Source organism: Aquila chrysaetos, chromosome 9, assembly GCF_900496995.4.
Source record: "Aquila chrysaetos chrysaetos chromosome 9, bAquChr1.4, whole genome shotgun sequence".
Classification (NCBI taxonomy): Eukaryota; Metazoa; Chordata; class Aves; order Accipitriformes; family Accipitridae; genus Aquila; species Aquila chrysaetos.
Window position 1 is genome coordinate 40958975 of NC_044012.1, and position 5989 is coordinate 40964963.

General features: G+C 43.0%; 1 long non-coding RNA gene across 1 annotated transcript; it reads left to right on the plus strand.

Moving 5' to 3' along the window:
* The first annotated feature begins 3319 nt into the window (after positions 1-3319).
* Positions 3320-5635, plus strand: LOC115346629. The gene is made up of 2 exons (XR_003925184.2): positions 3320-3461; positions 5097-5635. It is a non-coding gene; the product is annotated as an uncharacterized LOC115346629 (long non-coding RNA).
* The last annotated feature ends 354 nt before the right edge of the window (positions 5636-5989 follow it).

The window sequence follows — 5989 nt, forward strand, 5'->3', positions numbered from 1 at the left end:
ATTCCCCTGGTGTGAGGCCTTGCAAACTTGAGCCTGAAAACATAAAAGACTGAAACTATGATGTCAGTCACACCCGCAACACAAAGATTATAGGTGTAACCAGAGGAGGAATTAATCACAAAATGTCTCTGATCTGAAATCAAGCAGAACTCTGGAAACAGCTGCCAAATATCCAAGGCCAGAGACCTCTCATCCTGGGGCTGGTTCTCGTGTTATCTGGTGCTCTAAAGCTTGTTCTATCCCCAATTTATGGAAAGAGGACAGATTACTGACATCCATTATATAAATTGGAATGGTTTTTTTTGGGGTTTTGGGGGTGTGGGTTTTTGTTAAAATAATCTACATTTGGCTGAAAGAATAGTAGTTTTTCTTACAATGACTCCAGGAGAAAAAGGTATTTACTATCTCCGCACTTCCAAGTGAGAAGTTCGCCTTATAACATCAGGTGTACTCTTGGGGTTGCAACTAGTAGAGACTACCATTATTAATAGTACAATGGTCCATACTGTCTAACTGCCCCTGGAGCAAAAGATCAGTTTAATCATTAATGAATTCATCTTTAAATTACTTGTCTTGAAAAGGTTATATATTACTTGTGTGGGACCATGCAACCTGGTCTCTGTATTGTTTGTGTACTCACGACCGCCACTATTTTGCGTGTTCATTGCCCGATTCTGTTGACATTTGTAAAGCATTCATGGAATTTGGGGGTTTTCTTCTAATGTTATATCCCAAACACGTGACTCTAGCTCAGTGGGACTGTGGTGGAGGGTCACTCTGCATTGCTCTAAGACCTGTTGGAAGTCCAGGCGTGCAAAGGCAGCAGCTATCAGGGCAGGGACAGGCAGAGGACACAGTGAACTTCTCAGCTGGCTTCTCGTTTCCAGCCACATGCTCTGTACTGTTGTGTTCTACTGTGAGAATCTTTCAATTCTTCTTCCCTTTAGGTCTTTAATGCTAGCAGATGGAAATCCAGCTCAACTTTCAAAAACTCTGAATAATTTACTAAGAACAAAATTGTTGGGTCTGAGAGCTGGTTCCTTCTCTCTCTCTTTCTCCTTTTCTCTCTGCAAACTGCCTTTCAGAGGCAAAGTTTCTAATTACAGGTCAGGGAGGCAGGTTTAATCACACAGCAGAGCCCTTGATGCAGTATTAGAGAGTGTTATTTATACACCTGAATTAATAGGGATGCAGCATTTCAGTTGAGAAGAATAAGCTGGTTTTCAGTTTCACTCTTTTTATGTGAAACAAACCACATCAGATTCACCGGGCTTTTTGACCTAAATTATTGGGATTCTGAGTAACTAACAAGTAACTGCTGTGCAGAGCTAGAGCAAAAAGAAGCAGGAATAGACAGAGAACTGCTCACATAGCCGGGGAACAACAGAAGCAGCATGTATCAGAAAAAGCTGGGAGGGGATAGAAGAAGGAAGCCATTGGGAAAACTGAACAGGGTAAGAATACACACATGCAGCTGTCTATTCCAAGGAAGACTTTTGGAGAGTGGTAGCATCCACATAAACTGAAGGGCAGTCTGCAGTGTGTTGGCACACACTCAGATATCTCAAAATATTGTTGTTCTTTTAAGGCCAAGAATAGGAGAGGTGGAGATGAAACCTGAAGCGTGCGAGGAGTCCCTTGTACTCTATGCGGCAGGGAATGGGATCCCTGCACCATCAGCACTTAGGGTCACCGTCAGCTTTTACTGGAGGTATTGGTTCTGTAGCACTGAAAAGAAGTGGGGAGTCCTGGACAGGATTGTTCCTGCAGTGTTGTGAGCTTCAATGTGACTTATTTACAGCAGTAGAGAGATGAGATTTCTCTGCTAGTTTGGATATGAAACTCTTAATCCCTGTGGACTTTCATCCAGTTTTATCTCTGTCTCTAACTTGTGTAGTTCGGCTTCATGTTTGGTTTTTGCTTGGCTGCTTGGAAAGCCTGTGAAAATTTCTAGGAGCTTTCTGCACTTTTTTCAGGGTTAACAATGGGACACCTGTGCCCATGCATCTGGTTCTCTAAGTTATGGAATACACTGAGTTGACTGAGATCCTGATGCCCAGAGGCATCGTTCAGGCTCTGCGATAGGTTTGTGTATCTCCCACTACGTAGATGTGTTGGGCCACGTGATGGGAAAGGGCCCCCAACGCTAGGCTGTTCCTTCTAGCAGCAGTTCTCCTAGTTGTGGTTCATGGGTAAGCCACCTCTCCCACAGTGTGCCCAGGTACCTGCAAAGCTATGAAGCTCACCGTGACCTGCCAAACCAACATATCTGCCACATGAAAATCCCAAAGCGACAGAGAGAGCGCGGTGCTATGCTTCAAAATAGCTAAAATGCAGGTTCTGTGGGTATGGAGCAAAGCACAGCAGCCAGAATACCAGGTCTTATGCTCAGTATGTGAGGCTCGGCGTGGCCTTGAGCTCCTAGAAGCTGTATTTTGCTGCGAGTGGTAGATTTCTAGAAGCTGTACTCAGCAGTCGCTAAGCTAAGCTAAGAGACAGATGAATGCAATGCAGTCAGTACCTATATGATATATTACATAAGGAAAAAAAGGTTATCTACTTTTGTAAATTTACTTTCAATCCCAAGATAATTTTTTTGTTTAGTATACCTAGACTGTGAACCTTGTTCTCATGTGTGTCTGCAAATCATTACCGCAGTGTGTGCAGGGAATAGACACTGATTCATCAGGTACACAGCGTCACAGTGCTCTGGCCATTGGATCTGTCAGGCTGGGTTTCCAGCAGTGTGTCAGGATCCAAAACTGAGTTGCAAGCTGGTTGGAAACTCAGTTGCAGAAAAGAGGTCACAAGCCTGAGAGAGCAAGCAAAAGAGAAGTCTTCAGCAGAGAAAGATGGAAAGTACTGCTCCCCTGGATGCGCTGGGAGCAGCCCAGCCATGCTTCTTAGGCTTCGCATTGCCAACAGGAGGTTTTCTACCAGGCTGCAAGGGAGGAGGATGCGAGGTCTGTGTGCGCTCTCCCTGTGACATCCCTGTTATTACTGTCACACGCGGGTGGCTGACACCCACCGTGACAGAGGCAACCGAGGGTTTGGTGTTGTGCTGTACTAGACAACTTGTCAGGTGTGTGATAGTCAGGCTGCCCTTCCTGTGGGAGGAGATTTAGAGAGCGTTGTTGCTTTTTGGTATGTATGTGGTTTTCTCCTCCAAAAATAGCTATCTGCCGAAGTGGGAGGATTTCAGAAATGGGAGAGGATTAGCAGGGATGACATGGATGGTCATATTTCAGGGCAAACACCTGTAAATCAGTCTAAGCCTGTAAGTAGCAACCTATTAAACTGGGTTCACCTCAGCAGCATTCACCCTGTGTCTGTTCAGGAAGGCTGGAGCCAGCTCAGAGTACAGCTGGTGCTACAAGCTCAGCCTTTTCCCATCTTCTGTACCAGTGCAAACGGAGCAACTATGGATGTTTGCAGCCGACAAGACAAAACACATTAAAAAGGTGATGACATCTTTTTAATACATCTTCTGCATTTCTACTTCTATCTTATCCCATTTCTGACCCTTCTTGGAGCTCTGAAATGCTTTTCCTTCTTGTTTTGTTTGTAGGGGCTTTTTAGTAGAGAAGTTCTTTTTAACATTAGAGATGTTAGATCAAGTCTTCCAAGCGCTGCCCCTTCTGTTCAGCAGAAGAGCTGCTAGCAGGGATGTGTTGCTCCGTTTTCGAGAGGTGAAGCATACAGCTGTTCTAACATCCTGTGCCCTTTCCAACCTGCAGGCATGCAGTGAGAAATCAGGATATTAACTTGAATCCTCTGTTATTGCTACTCGCTTCTCCCCTTTCAAAAAGAGCTCTGCCATGTGGAATTTCTGAATGAACTGCTGCAAAGTCCCGTTTAATGAACTTTGCATAATAAAGTGTTAAGAAAACATTTCCTATAGATACATAGCTTAACCACAAAGTATTAATGATTGTTAAGTTACTTTGTGAACAAACACTCTCTACCTGTGACCTGGCAGTGAAAATGTTATAGGGTCACAGAGCTCAATCCAGTTCTCTCATCAACTTCCAGAGTGATTTCTGATATTACACTATTTTTCTGCCTGGGTTCCACTATTCCATTATCCTGGGTTTCTAGAAAAATAGTATCAACCTCACCAAGGCTCTGAAGACACGTGACATCTTTGGCTAGTTCTTGCGTGCAACTGAGATTGCGTAAGGAAAGCATCCTTACATTTTCTGGTATTTAATTTTTCTGTTAGCCGCTCTCCCTTTTATATAACTTACATTATATATATGCTTACTTTTATATAACTTACTTTATATAACTTGACTTATAATTTACGGTGAATATTGCTGTGAAAGAAGATCCAGTCATTTCAAATATTAGGTTTTAATAGTAGTTTATAAGTTTTCTTCCTTTTTAAAGGACACTAGCAAAGTTTCATCATTCTTGTTAGCTTGTCACCACTAGATTGGAGTGTAGGTTTATGTAACATTTTCTTTGTTACAGGGATCAGGGATCAGTAGTAGATACTTCAGAGAAAATATCTAGTGTAAGAGGATGTACAATAGAGAGTCGCTTGGTTTCTCACCTGTGAGGGAATTTTCTTCTGTAGGTGAGGCAGAGTGAATATCTGGCAGAAACTGAGGCTCCAGCTCTGACCTCAGCACGTGAGCTGGTCCCATAGGGTGTAATAAACCCCCGATTCCAATAAGACTACATCCTTCCTTCAAGCTAAGCATATGTTTAAGTGGTCTACTGATGTCAGACTGCTGATATGAGATCTGTTAAATCTGTTAATTTGTCTCCTATTTAATGTAACTGGCTGTTACAATTAATGGTATAAATGTCTCTTTCTGGCATGTGACTACTAATATGAAGGTGCCTAACTGGGCATTGTTCAGAGCACAGCAGTGCCTTCAGGTCTGCTGGAGACCAGCAAGCTGTGTTTAATACCTATGTGATATGGGGCACACAGTGCAGCTCTGGATAATGCAGGACTAGACACACTTCTGAGTGCTCGTCTGCCCCCTCTCTCCCTTACGTTTGTTTTCTTGAAGAAACAAGTCTGGCTCACTTGATCATGGTAGTTGAGAACTTCACCAAATTGTGGAGCTATTTTATTTTCTCAGATGTTCTCGTGATCCTGCAGACATTGCAGGTGATCTCTTTGCTTCAGGCTGGCTGCTGTCTCTGACCACTCTGCCAGGTAAATACAGGTGAGCGTCAAAGTCCAGAACAGCGTGTGGTGAACAATGAAGAGCTGTTGTTTTCTTCTGTCACTTTGTATTCACAAATAGCAAGTTGTATTGTAAAGACTGAGAAATACACCTAAGTATGTCCAGGGAGCGATTAGCATTCTAGATAGACAATACAGATCTCTTTGCACATCTTCACAGCAGTGCTGTCTGCCCTGCCTGTGAGCGTGGGGATTCCAGTGATGCCGATGTTGAATTTTCCAGAAGGGACTGGGAATAAAGACACGGGACAGGTTTGACAAGGCAAGTGCACTTCTACTGTTTCCATATGAGCTCAGTAAGATAGCTGCTGCAGATCTAAAAGGTTCTTAAGTCACCACTTCTTCAGGTCGGTTACATACACTCCCAAGAAAAGAAAAAATTGGCATTCAAAACAATTTGCATCCAAAGAAATCAAAGTGAATGTCATCATCCCTGTTTTACAGATGCAAAAACTAAGATTTCAGCAAGGATTTACGCAAGTGAGAGAAAAATAGGAGTCAAATCTCATATAAGGATGCTCTTGTAAATACGTGTCCTGTGTTTTCACTAATAAGTGTTCAGAGTTCTGGCTTTGGAGTTTGGGAATTACTGGGAACAATCGGTGTGCCTCTGAGATGCTGCATTCATCACTTCAGGATTGTGCTGATAGTCACTTTCCTTGCTGAAACACATCGCCCTAGTTTCCTCCAGGTACTATGGGTGTTAATTTCTCAAGAAACTTTTATTAATTGTAGTGTAAGCAGTTTGGGGGGAGGAGAAGAGTCAGCTGTATCAGAAAGAAGATC